We start from the raw sequence: 16391 nt of genomic DNA on the forward strand, positions 1-16391 counted from the left end.
GAGGGTAATATGTGGATCTGCTTTTAAATCTTTTTTACATTTCACCACTTGTATAAATCCAAGGGCAGAATAACCATACATTCCATTTTTATGGATTTTTCTTGTGGATTTTTAATTTTTTTTTTAAGATTTTTTATTTATTTCTCTCCCCTTCCCCCACCCCCCACTGTCTGCTCTCTGTGTCCATTCACTGTGTTCTTCTGTGTCTGCTTGCATTCTTGTCAGTAGCACCAGGAATCTATGTCTCTTTTTTGTTGTGTCATCTTGCTGCATCAGCTCTCCATGTGTGCGGCGCCACTCCTGGGTAGGCTGCATTTTTTCACACAGAGTGGCTCTCCATGCAGGGTGCACTCCTTGCACGTGGAGGACACCCCTGTGTGGCACAGCACTCCTTGTGGGCATCAGCACTGTACGTGGGCCAGGTCACCACACAGGTCAAGAGGCCCTGGGTTTGAACCCTGGACCTCCCATATGGTAGGTGGATGTTCCATCAGTTGAGCCAAATCTGCTTCCCTATAATCATTTTTTTAAATGTCCCTAAATTTTCTTACTCTAGTAGCAGCAATATCCTAGCTTTCCAATTACTAAATCAGGTAGTAAACACAACATATTCTCTCAGATTCATTCTATATGTAAAATCTTATCCCATTTTAACATATTTAACTTAAATTACTCATTCTCTTTATTTGCTATTTCTTGTGCTGCAGTCCTACCCAACTGTATCAACAAATCTTCACATTTCATGTACAGCTAAATGTACTTGAATAACTAAGTTTCTCGTCCTATGCTAACCTGTAGCCTGAAATTACACTCATGCAAAACAATTCCAGTATCATAAAATTCTCCCAGAAGCATCCAAACGTAATGCTCCCTTGATCTCTAGCTCAGATGTCTTGCCTCATCCATCCAGATGAAGTAAAAGAACCGTACTCATCAAGAGTACTTTCTGGGAAGCAGATGTGGTTCAACTGATAGAGCCTACCACATGGAGGGTCCAGAGTTTGATACCCATGTGGTAAGCTGGCCCACGCACAGTGCTGCTGTGTGCAAGGAGTGCTGTGCCGTGTAGGGGTGCCCCACACACAAGGAGTGCACCCCGCAAGGAGAGCCGCCCCATGTAAAAAAAGGGCAGGCCGCCCAGAAGTGGCGCCGCACACATGGAAAGTTGTCACAGCAAGATGATGCAACGAAAAGATGCAGGCGGACTTGGCCCAGTAGTTAGGGCGTCTGTCTACCACATGGGAGGTCCGCGGTTCAAACCCTGGGTCTCCTTGACTCGTGTGGAGCTGGCCCATGCGCAGTGCTGATGCGCACAAGGAGTGCCCTGCCACACAGGGGTGTCCCCCGCGTAGGGGAGCCCCACGCGCAAGGAGTGCCCCCCGTAAGGAGAGCTGCCCAGCGCGAAAGAAAGTGCAACCTGCCCGGGAATAGTGCCGCACACATGGAGAACTGACACAACAAGATGACAGAACAAAAAGAAACACAGATTCCCATGCTGCTGACAACAACAGAAGCGGACAAAGTAGATGCAGCAAATAGACACAGAGAACAGACAACTGGGGGGGTGGGGTGGAGATAAATAAATAAATAAATCTTTTAAAAAAAAAAGAGATGCAGTTTCCCGGTGCCACCTGATAATGCAAGTGGACACAGAAGAACACACAGCAAATGGACACAGAGAGCAGACAATGGGGGTAAAGGGAAGAGAAATACATAAAAAATAAATCTTTGAAAAAAAAAGAAGGGTAATTTCTTAGGGAGAAAGGATTGTCAACAGCCTTCAAAAATTCACCTGGTACAGGAAAAAAAAAAAATCCCCTTCACCACCCTGAGCCCACACACTAACAAGGTTTCAGCAACAGTTAAATAAAATTCTCAGAACAGTTCTTTTTCCTGGACTCTGTGTCTTAATTAAGTCATTTAGGTGACAGTGCAAAAATTAACTTGAATGTACCCTTCTTCTTCTTTACTCTGAGAAGCAGAATATTGTCTGTCTTGACTACTAAAATCCTGAGATTTGAATCCTGCAGGAGTGTTACATAGTTCTAAATTTAGCCAAGTAACAGAAATAGTTAGAAGACATGCAATTCATTTTTTCAATTTTCATTTCCCCTCCACCCTTATGGCTTGCTTGCTGTCTGCTCTCTGTGTCCATTCGCTGCGGGCTCTTCTGTGTTCTTGCTTATCTCCCTTCTTTTTGTTGCATCACCTTGCTGAGTCAGCTCTCCGCGGTGTCTGCAGGCTGGTGGCACTCCATAGGGTGGGGGTGAGCCTGCCTTCACAAGGAGGCCCCTGGCCTTGAACCAAGGGCCTCCCAAATGGTAGACATGAGCTCATCTGATTAACAGCCGCGTCTCACAATTCATTTTAATATCTGTACTTTTAGGCTGCCAGACAGCTAACTCTAAAGAATATGAGAGCAGTCATCCACATAAAATAAAAGGCTAAATACAGAGAGTACACTACAATGTAAACTTTAATCCATGCTTAGTGGTAATGCTCCAAGATGTGTTCATCAATTGCAATGAATGTACCTCACTAATGAAGGATATTATTATTATGGGAAAATGTGGGAGGTGTGGCAAGCAGGGCATATGGGAATCCCCTTTATTTTTTATTTGACATTTGTACAATCTAAGTATCTTCAGAAAAATAAAATAAGAATATATAAGCCATATAATAGACTGATATTGTGTTAATTAAAATATTATCTATGACTTCTGGAAATGACCACCATATTAAATCATTCAAAAATTATTTTGTATTTCTTGAACAAGGAAAATAAGCACGATTTTAAATATTTCAATATGACATGTTACTAGCACATCATCAAGTTTCATACAACTTATTTACATGTTTCCACATTAAAGGAATATATAGTTAGGTTCAATAGGTCTTACCTTTAGTTTAGTGCAAAATGTTTTTGTGGGGGGGGACTAATGTGTCTCATTTCACCCAGAGCCCTAGATAGTCTAAGTACATTCTCAAACAGTTAGACTATAACTAATGTTGCTGTACCAGATCCCAATTCTAAAGCTAATCCTATTTTGGATTTTCTGAAACTTCAGACCTCATAAGGAGCAAGAAAACTATAATCCAACAGAATTGTTAAATACAAATATCCTAACTTCATGTCAGATTCCTAGATTGTATTCACAAACCAATATGTAAAATACACAGATAGTGCAAGATGCAAGTTCAAAGCAAAGTATGAGACACCTGGGTTTCGATGCTTCCCTATCTAAGCGAGATTCTAATTCAGACAGGGGAAGACACAAACAAGGATATAACTCGAGTGACTACACCATAGGTAGAAAAAGTCTGGGTTATATGAGAATAAGATGGCGTGTCCCTAACAACTTAGGAAAAAGAACCAAATACAAGGCCAATATTATGGACGATATCCTGTCCCCCATGAAAAGTCACAACTGCCTATAATTCACTTCATACTGTGAAACAATTCATTTAGACATTTTATTACCAAACACACCTCAGAAGATACAGAAGATTCTTATATCTGGAATCTACTGTTTTACTGGAAGTAATTGATCCCATAAGGGTAGAAAAGAACAGATAACTAAGAATGAGAAGCAACTCATCATTAAAGAACTCCCCCTAAAGGAACCACCAGGCTTCAGTGCAAAAATGGTTGATTCCAGGTCTAGGGCAAGTAAAGTACAAGGAAAGCCAGAGTATAAGAAAATACTGAAAAACTGATCACATGTCTAAAGGACATAAAATAATTAAAATGCATTCCACCCAACCAGCAAAATGGTGGCAAAGTAAGGAGGTCCTAGAGTCAGTCCATGCTATATAGCAATTAGTAATCACCCAGAGCTACCTATGGCACCTGTTTGGACACTCCAGGAGACCAGAAGAGTATTCTGCAACATCCCTGAAAGAATGGAAGGAGGAGACCTCTGTCTACAGAGAAATTCCTAAGTAGAACACCCCACGCCCTGGAGGTTAATGCCCATCCTACACTGGCGGCACAAGGTGGCTGAAGTATAACACTAAGAACAGGTAAAGTATGAACCTGTCCAAGTCAGAAAGAAGCCAGTAGCCGACATTTTTAACTCCACCCCTGGCATGAGGGGAGGCAGGGCAACTGAAAATCACAATGCTGATAGAGACCAGTTTCTTTTAATCCAAATCAGATTGCAGCTCTAGCCTAAACACCAGCTCTGCCTCCTGCAGGGAGGAACCTGGAGGGACCTGTGCCAGCCTCTCCAGGAACATACCGGCCACGCCAGAGGCTAGTGAACATTCTACTCTGGTGGTGCAAGCCGCCTCAGGAGCTGTTCTGTGGCTGGAGTTGGAAGCTCCATTTCCCATTTCCTAGAGATGGTTGGCCACTAACATCAGCTACTGATTAGTAAATCTGGCTGCTCGCCCAGCATGAGGGGAAGCCAGGCTGACTGCAAATCACAGTGCTGGTGGGGGCCCGGCTTCTTTCACCCAGACTGGACTGTAGCACTAGCCTAGGCTTCAGTCCCACCTCTATCAGGGAGGAGGCTGGTAGGCCCTGCAAGAGCCTCTCTGGCTAACTGCTGGTACATTTGGCTGGATCAATAGTAGGAAGCTTACTGGGGTAACTGCAGTAATTTTAGGCCTGCATGGCATAGATTGCTTCCACACCTGTAGCTCCATCCCCACCCCAGGCAGGGGAAAAAGGGGTGTGACCCTTCATCAGTCTCTCCCAGCAACTAGAGTTTAGGCCTACAGGATTTGGATTATTATACACAGCTGTGACTCTGTCCCTATCCCTGACAAAGGGGGAAGTTGGGAGAAGCTTCATAGGTCCCTGGAGCAATGCAGGCAGCTTAAGTCTCTACAGCTTATAACACCAACTACATCCTTGGCTCCTACCCACTACACAACCAACAAGGAAGGGCAAGAATGCCCTAAGCTAAACAGAGAAACGGCACCCAGAACAAATACATCTAGTAAGCCAGATGTCAAGATGCCAACAAAAAATTTCAATCCATTCCAAGAAACAGGAAGATATGACCAATTAAAGGAAAAAGATAAACCTCCAGGTGACATAAAGGAGTTGAGACAACTAATCATAGATGTTCAAACAAATCTCATTAATAAATACAATGAGATGGCTAAAGAGATTAAGGACATTAAGAAGACAATGGTTTTGTGTGATCTATGTATCTTAAAAAAAGATAATAAAATTTTTTTTAAAATCCTCATAAGCAAAAAAAAAAAAAGATTGGACGCGCACAAGAAGAATTTAAAAGCACACATAGGAAGACAGCAGATCTTATGGGAATGAAAAGAACATAAATAAAATTAAAAATACACTGGAATCACATAATAGCAGACTTGAGGCGGCAAAAGAAGGGATTGGTAAGCTTGAAGAAATGGCCTCCGAAAGCAAACTTAAAAAGAACTGAGGAAGAAAAGAATGTAAAGATTTGAACAAGGTCTCAGGGAACTAGACGACAGGAAGAGACATGCAAACATACATGCCATGGGTGTCCCAGAATGAGAAAAGAAGGGAGAAAAGGCAGAAGGAATAGTTTAAAAGCACAATGTACTCCCATCTGAATAAATCTGAACAGACCAACTCCAAGACACATACTAATCAGAATGTCAAATGCTAAAGACGAAGAGAGAATTCTAAGAGCAGCAAGAGAAAAGCAATGCATAACATACAAGGGATACCCAGTAAGATGTTGATTTTTTCATCAGAAACCCTGTAAGCAAGAAGATAGCGGAACGATACATTTAAGATACTTCAAGAGAAAAACTTCAAGAATCTTTTTTAAAAGATTTATTATTTATTTCTCTCCCCTTCCCCCCTCCCCCAGTTGCCTGCTCTCTCTGTCCATTCACTGTGTGTTCTTCTGTATCCACTTGTATTCTTGTCAGTGGCACTGGGAATCTGTGTCTCCTTTTGTTGTGTCATCTTGCTGCGTCAGCTCTCCGCACATGTGGTGCCACTCCTGGGCAGGCTGCACTTTTTTTGCTCAGGGCAGCTCTCCTTACAGGGTGCCCTCCTTGCATGTGGGGCCCCCCTACACAGGGAACACCCGTGTGGCACGGCCCTCCTTCGCATATCAGTACTGTGCGTGGGCCAGTTCACTACATGGGTCCGGAGGCCCTAGTTGGAACCCTGGACCTCCCATGTGGTAGGCGGACACTCTATCAGTTGAGCCAAATCCACTTCCCTGAAGAATCTTATATCCAGCAAGGCTGTCTTTCAAAAATGAGGGTGAGTTTAGAATATTCACAGATAAACAGAGAGTTTATAACCAAGAGAGCAGCTTTGTAGGCCATACTAAAAGGCGTGCTACAGTCTGAAAAGATAGGAGAGAGGCCTGGAAGAGAATCTAGAAATGAAGATTGTATCCATAAAATTAACTAAAAGTCTCAAAAGAGTGGTGAAAATAAAATATGACAGATAAAACCCAAAGGTCAAAGTGGGTGAAAGAAGAACTGCCTTTACAGTAATAACATTGAATGTTAATGGATTAAACTCCACAATTGAAAGAGATAGACTGGCAGAATAGATAAGAATATATGAACCACCTATAAGTTCTCTGTGAGAGACTCACCTTAGACCCAAGGATACTAATAGATTGAAAGTGAAAGGTGGGAAAAAGATTCCATGCATTCAGTAACCCAAAAAAAAAAAAAAAAAAAAGAGTTGGAGTACCTATACTTATGTTAGATGAAATAGACTTTAAACTTTAAAAGACACTAGTAATGTACAATCTGAGGAGGAAGTCAGGAAAAAAAATTCCATGTACAATACCAACTAAATGAATCAAATATCTAGGAATACACTTAACCAAAGATGTAAAGTACTTGTATTCAGAAAACTACAACTCACTGTTAAAAAGAAATTTTAAAAAGACCTAAATAATTAGAGGAAAATTCCATGCTCATGGATTGGAAGACTAAATATCATTAAGTTGTCAATTCTAACCAAACTGATATACAGATTCAATACAATCCCAATAAAAATTCCACCAGCATTTTAAAAATAAGTGGAAAACATGATTATCAAATTTATTTGAAGGGTAAGGGGTCCAAGAAACAACATAAAAAGGAAAAATGAAGTTGGAAGACTATCACTTCTGGACTTTAAATCGTATTACCTCGCTACAGTGGTAAAAACAGCATGGTACTAGCAAAAAGACAGACACCTAGATCAATGGAAGTGAATTAATGGTTAAGAAACAGATCCTAACATCTATGGTCAATTGATATTTGACAAGTCACCCAGCTCAGACTGAACAGTCCATTCAAAAATGTTGCTGAGAGAACTTCATATCCCTAGCCAAAAGAAAGAAAGAGGACCCCTATCTCACCTCTTATACAAAAATTAACACAAAATGGATCAAAAACCTAAATATAAAAGCAAGAACCATAAAGCTTCTAGAAGAAAATGTAGAAAAATATCTTCAAGACCTGGTGATAGGTGGTAGATTCTTAAAGGAGATAAGAGGAGGGTTGAGAAGGACTGTTGATGTTTAATGTATGCAGAAGTTTTAATTAACTTTACTGTAAATATATGGAAATGTACAGAGTTGATGGTAACACAGTATAGTGATTAACAGCTGATCTATAAATTGGAATGTGGCTGAAAAGGGAGTCTAGGGATGTAAATGCCAACTGAGAGAAAGCTAGAAAATAAACTAGGGACTGAATAACACAGTGAACCCAGAGGTGGATGAGAACTGTGGTGTGGTGGATGAGAACAGATGCAAGAGTGTCCTTTGAGAGCTGGAGCAGATGTACGTCACTATTGCAGGGTGGTGGGAATGTGGAGAAGTATGGGGAAAATACAACTAGAGTGACCTATGGACTGTGATTAACAGTAGTAATGTAATATTCATGCATCTAAGCCAAAGATGTACTGTTTTGATAATGGGAGAGTATAGAAGTGTGCCAAATGTACACTTATAACTGTGTAACTGGTAATTGTCTGAAGATATTATCTCATTATCTGTAACAAATGTTCCACCATGGTGTGTTGTGTTGACAGAGGGGTGTTGCATGGGAATCCTGTACATGTTCATGATTTTTTGTATGTTTACAATTTCTGTCTTAAAAAATATTTTAAAAATAATAATAGAGTGGGTTGGGGGAAAATACACCAAATGTAACAGATGGACTGTTGTTAGTAGTAAGATTTTGATGATATTCTTTCACCATTTGTAACAAATGTCTCACAACAATACAAGGTGTTGGTAGTGGGCTAATGTATAGGACCCCTGTATGCCATTAGGCACGTTGCTTTTTAAGTTCACAACTTTTACTATACACTTACTGTTTATGTATGTTTGTATATAAATAATATAAAAATTTTGAAAAATAGTAACAATAAAAAATGGTGGGTTGGGGAAAAAAATGCTCTAACTGTAAGATACTTTGGTTGGTAGTGATATTTTGAGGATATTCTTTAATAATGTTAAAAATGTTTCACAACAATGCAAAGTATTGTTGGTAAAGTGAGGTATGATGTTCCTGTATTATGCTATATATGTATGCTTACGTATGTGTGATATACTTCAATAATATATTTTTTAAATTATTTTAAAAATTCATTCCACCCAAGAACCAACAAAAATAATTCTTCCATTAGCACAAATAATAGAGTTAACACACTGCTGGGGGAAGCAGCAGCTTCTCATTGCCTTCATTTGCTTCCTCTCAAAAAATCACTACTGGGAAGCTGATGTGGCTCATGCAGGTAGGCGCCCACATGGAAGGTCCAAGGCTCTGTTCCCAGGGCCTCCTAAAGAATAAGAGCAAGACAATGAGCTGACATGGCAAGGTGATGCAACAAGATGACAAAACAAGATCACACAGTGAGATGATGACACAACGAGAAGATGCAATGAAGAGACAGAGTGAGGAAACACAATTAGAGACATAACAAGTGTAGAGTGGAGGTGGCTTAAGTGATCGGCTGCCTCCTTCCCACATGGGAGGTCCTAGGTTCAGTTCCCGGTGTCTCCTAAAATGAAAGATAAACAGAGAGCAGACAGCAAGCACAAACAATGAGGGGGAAGAAGAGACACAAATAAATAAAATAAATGTTAAAAAAAAAAAATCACTAGTGGATAGCGGATGTGGCTCAACCAGTTGGGTGCCCACCTACCAAACAGGAGTGCCCAGGTTTGGTTCCTGGTGCCTTCTAAAGAAGACAGGCAAGACAGTGAGCTGACACAACGGGCTGGTGCAGCAAGCTGATGCAACAAGATGACACAACAAAGAGACACAACAAAGAAACAAAATGAGATACACAACAAGCCGAAGTAGAGGTGGCTCAAGCCTCCTCCCTCTCATGTGGAAGGTCCCAGGTTTGGTTTCCGGTGCCTCCTAAAAAAAAAAAGGTTCAGCATACAATGAACAGACACAGAGAGGGGACAGTGAGCACAAAAGAGGGGCGAGAGAAATAAATAATATTAAATAAACTTGATTTAATTTAAAAACCACAAGAGGGAAGCGGACTTGGCCCAATAGATAGGGCGTCATCCATCTACCACATGGGAGGTCTGCAGTTCAAACACCAGGCCTCCTTGACACTGTGGAGCTGACCGATGTGCAGTGCTGACGCTCACAAGGAGTGCCGTTCCACGTAGGGGAGCCCCACGCGCAAGGAGTGCGCCCCGTAAGGAGAGCCGCCCAGCGCAAAAAAAAAAGTTAAAAAATAAAAATCACTAGAGAAGAACCAGCAAGATGGCAGCGGAGTAAGGAGCTCCTAGAGTCAGCTCCTGCTATAGGGCAGTTAGTAAATACCCAGAGCTCTCTGGAGCTAGCTGAAGCACCTGTTTGGGGGCTCCAGGAGACCAGAAGGACATCCAGCAACATCCATGAAGGAGTGGAAGGAGGAGATGCCCATCTGCAGAGAAGACTCATAGGTAGAGCGCTCCACATCCCAGAGGCCAGTGCCCATCCTCCACTGGAGGCACAAGCCACTTTGGGAGCTGTTCTGTGGAACTGCAAGCTCCACTTCCCCAAAGTGGGGGAAGAAGAGATGGTTGGGCACCAATTTCAGCTAATGATGAGTAAATACAGCAGGCTAAAATATAATCCTGAGAACAGCTAAAGTTTCAGCCTGTCCAAGTCAGAAAGAGGCTGGGAGCCGCCATCTGAACTCCACACCTGGCACAAGGGGAAGTGGGGTAGACTGAGGATCACAGTGGTGGTGGGGACCGGCTACTTTCCATCCAGGTCTGCAAGTCTAGCCTATGCCTCAGTGCCACTGCCAGCAGGGAGGAAGCTGCGGGGACCTGGGCCAGCCTTTCCGGGAAATTACCGGCCAAGCCGCAGAGGCTGGTAACTGTCCTACTCTGGCTGCACAAGCCGCCCCAGGAGCTGCTCTGTGACAGGAAATGGAAACTCCATTTCCCAGAAACAGGGGAGGAGAAGACATTTGGCTGCCGATTTCTATTTCAGCTACTGATTGGTAGACTTGGCTGGCTAAGAGATAACCCTGGGAACAGGGGGGTGTGAACCAGCCCAAGTCAGAAGGAGGCCAGTAGCTGCCATTCTGACTCTATCCCTAGCCTGAGGGGAAGCTGGGATGACTGAAACTCTCAGGATTGGAAGGAACTAATTTCTTTCATGCAGATCAGCCTGCAGCACCTAAGCGTCAGGCCCACCTCTGGCATGGAGGAGGCTGAGGAGCCCTGCACCAGCCTATACAGGTAACTGCAGGTAACTTTGGCTGGCATAGACTGAAAATCGGAAGTCTACCAGGGCAATTGCGATCATCTTGGACCCACAGTGCATAGACTGCTGCCCACACCTACATCTCCATCCCTGCCCCAGCCAGGGGAGAAAGGGATGTTAAGCTTCATCAGTCTCTCTGGGCAACTATAGTCTAGGCCTGCACGTGGATTATTCCACACAGCTGTGACCCTGTCCCTATCCCTGGCAATGGAGAAAAGTTAGAAGCTGCATTGGTCCCTGGCGCAATGAGGGCAGCTTGAGCCTCGATAGTTTATAGCACCAACTACATGCCTGGCTCCTACTGCACAACCAGCAAGGGAGAAAGGATAGGAAGCCCTAAATTAAAGAGAAAAACTGCATCCAGAAAAAATACTCTAGTAAGCCAGATGCCAAGACACCAAAAAAAATTACAATCCATACCAAGAAACAGGAAGCTATGGCCCAGTTAAAGGAACAAGATAAGCTTCCATATGACATAAAGGAGTTGAGAAAACTAATCACAGATGGTCAAACAAATCTCCTTAATAAATTCAATGAGATGGCTAAAGAGATTAAGGATATTAAAACGACATTGGAGAAGCACAAAGAAGAATTTGAAAGCATACATAGAAAAATAGCAGATCTTATGGGAATGAAAGGTGCAATCAATGAAATTTAAAAAACACTGGAATCATATAATAGCAGATTTGAGGAGGAAGAAGAAAGGATTAGTGAGCTTGAAGAAATGGCCTCTGAAAGTGAACATACAAAAGAACAGATGAAGAATGGAAAAAATTAAACAAGGTCTCAAGGAACTAAATGACAGCAAAAGGTGTGCAAACATATGTGTCATGGGTGTCCCAGAAGGAGAAGGGAAGGGAAAAGGGGTAGAAGGAATATTTGAAGAAATAACGGTAAAAAATTTCTCAACCCTATTGAAGAATATAGATATCCCTGTCCAAGAAACACAACGCACTCCCATCTGAAAAAACCCAAACAGACCAACTCCAAGACACATACTCATCAGAATGTCAAAGGCCAAAGACAGAGAATTCTGAGAGCAGCAAGAGAAAAGCAATGCATAACATATAAGGAATATCCAATAAGATTAAGTGCTCATTTCTCACCAGAAACCACGGAGGCAAGAAGACAGTGGTCTGATATATTTAAGATACTACAAGAGGAAAATTTCCAGCCAAGGATCTTATATCCAGCAAGGCTGTCTTTCAAAAATGAGGGCAAGAGTGGGATATTGACAAATAAACAGAAACTGAGAGAATTTCTAAGCAAGACACCAGATTTTCAGGAAATACCAGAGGGTGTGCTAGAGCCTGAAAAGACAGGAGATCTTGAGAGGCCGGGAAAAGAGTCTAGAAATGAAGATGATATCAATAAAAGTAACTAAAAGTGTCAAAAGAGTGGTGAAAATAAAATATGACAGATAAAACTCAAATAGTCAGGAATAAACTTAACCAACGATGTAAAGCACTTGTATTCAGAAAACTGCAACTCAATGTTAGAACAAATCAAAAAAGCCCTAAATAAGGGGAAGAACATTCCATGCTCACGGATTGGAAGAAAAAATATCATTAAGATGTCAATTCTTCTCAAATTGATATATATAGATTTAATGCAGTCCTGATAAAAATAACACTAGCATTAAAGAAAAAATTGAAAGCATGAACATTAAATTTATTTGGAAGGGTAAGGAGTCCTGAATAGCCAGAAACATCATAAAAAGGAAAAAAGGAAAAAAAAGGAAAAGTCTCCAGACTTTAAATCATAATACCTACCTATAGTGGTAAAAACAGCATGGTACTGGCCTAAAGACAGACACAATAGACCAATGGAACCAAATTTATGGTTCAGAAACAGACTCTCACAGGTATGGTCAGGTGATTTTCGACTAGCCTGTCAAACTCACACGGCTCGGACAGAACAATCCATTCAACAAACGGTGCTGAAAGAATTGGAGATCCATAGCTGAAAGAAGGAAAGAGGACCCCTATCTCACACCTTATGCAAAAATTAACTCAAAATGGATCAAAAAAAGTCAAAATAAAAGCAAGAACCATAAAGCTTCTAGAAGAAATTATTGGAAAATATCTTCAAGACCTGGTGGTAGGGAAACGGACTTGGCCCAGTGGTTAGGGCGTCCATCTACCACATGGGAGGTCCACGGTTCAAACCTCGGGCCTCCTTGACCTGTGTGGAGCTGGCCCATGCGCAGTGCTGATGCGCACAAGGAGTGCCGTGCCACGCAAGGGTGTCCCCGGCATAGGGGAGCCCCACGCGCAAGGAGTGCACCTGTGAAAAGAGCCGCCCAGCACGAAAGAAAGTGCAGCCTGCCCAGGAATGGCACCGCCCACACTTCCCATGCCGCTGACAACAACAGAAGCGGACAAAGAAACAAGACACAAAGAAACAAGACGCAGCAAATAGACACAGAGAACAGACAACCGGGGGAGGGGGAATTAAATAAATAAAATCTTTAAAAAAAAAAAAAAGACCTGGGGGTAGGTGGTGGATTCATAAAGGAGATAAGAGAAGGACTGAGTGGACTACTGATGTTTAATGTATGTAGAAGTTTTAATTAGCTTTACTATAAAAGTGTGGAAATGTATTAGAGTGGATGGTAATTCACTGTGAATAAGAGCTAGTTTATAAATGGGGAGCTAGTTTATAAATGACTGAAAAATGGTAGTCTAGTTATATAAATGCCAACTGACAGAATGCTAGAGAATAATCTAGGAACTGCATAGCACAGTAAACCAAGAGGTGGATGAGAATTGTGGTTGATGGTACAGAGGCAAGAGTGTCCTTTGTTAGCTAGAGCAAATGTATATCACTACTGCAGGGTGTTGGGAATGTGAAGAAGCATGGGAAAAATACAACTAGAGTGACCTATGGACTGTGGTCAGGAGTAACAATATTTTTCCATCTATGCAAAAGATGTACTGTGTTGATACTGAGGCAATAGGGAAAATGTGAGTCAAATGTACACTGTGGACACGGTAACAATCAGATGATATTATTTTATCTGTAGCAAATGACACACCACATTGTGGTGTGTTGATGGAGGGGTGTTGTCTAGGAATTCTGCACATGTGCATGACTGTTTTATAAGTTTACAACTTCTGTCATAAAAAACACATTTAAAAAATAATAATAGGGTGGGCTGGGGGGGGAAACACACCAAATGTAAGATAAGGACTATGATTAGTAGTAAGATTTTGACAATATTCTTTCATAATTAGTAACAAATGTCTCTTGACAATACAAGCTGTTGGTGGAGGGTTGATGTATGGGACCCCTGTATGATGTTATGCATGTTTGCTTTGTAAGTTCACAACTTTTACTATACACTTAATTGTTTATGTATGTTCATATATAAATAATATAAAGATAATAGAATTGGTTGGAAATATTTTGTTTAGTAGTAATATTTTGACAATGCTCTTTAATCATTATTTTAAAAGGTTTAACAACAATGCAAGGTTTTGGTAGTAGGGTGAGTTATGAGAATCCTATGTGATGTTATATATATTTGTTTTGTAAGTTCACAACAATTATTATACACTTATTGTTCGTGTATGTTTATGTATGAGTGATATACTTCAATAAATTTTTAAAAATCACTAGAGAATAAGTTGTCAGAAAAATGCATAGGCTGCCCTGGTTCCAAAAATGGCAATCTTTATAATAAAATCCAATCCCAATAGGCTATAAGTGCCCCTAAACCTGGGTCCTTTCTGACACTCCATCTCAGTTGTCTTATTACTCAACAAGTTGACCCTGGATGATCTCATTCACTATTATGAGCTGAACCTCTTTCATGTGTAGAGGACTCCCAAATCTAAACCCCTCTACCTGTCTCTAGAGCTCCAGATATATTTAGACAACTAGCTGCTACAAGTTTCCTAAACTGAGCCCTTTACCAACACTCCTCTAACCCTATACCTGCCCCTTTTTTATCTCAGTAACACCATCCAGTCACCTAGGGCAGAAACTTGAGAGCTATCCATCAACAATCCCTTCCCTGTCCCCCCACATTTAACCAATCTCCAAATTCTGGCACTCCATCTGCTCTTTTCTGCTCCTATCCCTCTTCACTCCTCTGTCACTTATGGGCTGCTCTGTCAGCCTCTATCCCTGAACAACTGCTATGAGAAAGTCTCTGGCCAAGAGGACATGCAGGGTCTGCAGAAGGAGTGAAAAATAAACTGCTGTTTCAAGCTACTGGTTTGGAATTTATTTCTTACCTAGCATAACCTAGTCTATTCTGATTTCAACATCTCCTGTATGGACCTCTACAACAGCCTCCTAACCTGTCTTTCTTCCTCTATTCTAACCCCTTATTTCTCCAAATTGCCACCAGAGTTACCTTTGTAAAACACAAAATGATCATTCCATTTTTCTGCTTTTAATCTTCAGAGGTTTCCCTTTCCCTCAAATAGTTTAAATTTCTTAAAATAGCTTAAATAGAGGAAAGCAGACTTGGCCCAATGGATAGGGCATCCGCCTACCACATGGGGGGTCCACAGTTCAAACCCTGGACCTCCTAGACCTGTGTGAAGCTGGCCCATGCACAGTGCTGATGTTGCACAAGGAGTGCCATTCCCCGCAGGGGTATCCCCCGCGTAGGGGAGTCCCACACGCAAGGAGTGCACCCCGTAAGGAGAGCTGCCCAGCGCAAAAGAAAGTGCAGCCTGCCCAAGAATGGCGCTGCACGCGCAGAGAGCTGACACAACAAGATGATGCAACAAAAAGAAACACAGATTCACGTGCCACTGACAAGGATAGAAGTGGTCACAAAAGAACACAGAGGGAATGGACAGAAAGCAGACAACTGGGGGTGGGGAAGGGGAGAGAAATAAAAACAAACAAACAAACAAATAAATAAATAAAATAGCTTAGAAAGTCCACCATAAAAGCAGGCCCTATATACATCCTTCTCTCCAGGCATTCAAAATACTGCTAACTTTTCCTAAGTACCATATTCTTTAATACTCTGAGGTCTTTGCCCATGCTATTCTATCTGCCTGGGATGCCCTCCCACCCTTTCATGACTCCACCCCTACCTTTGCCTGGCCATACAAAACCACTATGCAGCTATCCCCTCACATTCTCTCAACAGCTACTCTCTTCTCAAAAACCCCTATTCTATCAATCCTCTTTACCCTAACACATCAGTACCCCTGCCCCAAGGGGATAATTTGTCCCCTGACATCACAAGGAATATAAAGGTCATGAAGTAAACTCCCTCAAATTCCTTTGTCCAGACACCAAACATTTGTCTCCATTCCTGTCTCTTCTCCTTAAGTTAATTCTACCTCTACTCTGAATTTCATACTCTACATGCTCAAGGACTTCACTCCATTATCATTACTATCTCTTGTCTTGCTCACTCCCCTAAGCAGATAAGCAAGCTCAAATTTCTCATCTTAAAAACTCTTCCTTCTCTCTCTGCCTCTTTGCACTCAGTTGGAATGACAAGGCTTGTTTGCTTTTTCTTATCTCCCATTTACTTCTGAACTTAATGCAATATGTGTGTGTGTGCGCGCGCACGTATACATATTTTTTCTTTTTAAGGAGGTACCCCCAGGAAGCAGATTTGGCTCAATTGATAGAGCATCCGCCTACCACATGGGAGGTCCATGGTTCAAACCCAGGGCCTCCTGACCCATGTGGTGAGGTGGCCCACACACAGT

At 41.8% G+C, this 16391-nt stretch overlaps 1 protein-coding gene across 1 annotated transcript in view; it reads right to left on the minus strand.

The window, feature by feature from the left end:
• The window catches only part of R3HDM2 (R3H domain containing 2), a 277530-nt gene that overhangs the window by 211289 nt on the left and 49850 nt on the right, over positions 1 to 16391 (minus strand).

The sequence above is a fragment of the Dasypus novemcinctus genome, chromosome 12 (genome assembly GCF_030445035.2).
Source record: "Dasypus novemcinctus isolate mDasNov1 chromosome 12, mDasNov1.1.hap2, whole genome shotgun sequence".
Lineage (NCBI taxonomy): Eukaryota > Metazoa > Chordata > Mammalia > Cingulata > Dasypodidae > Dasypus > Dasypus novemcinctus.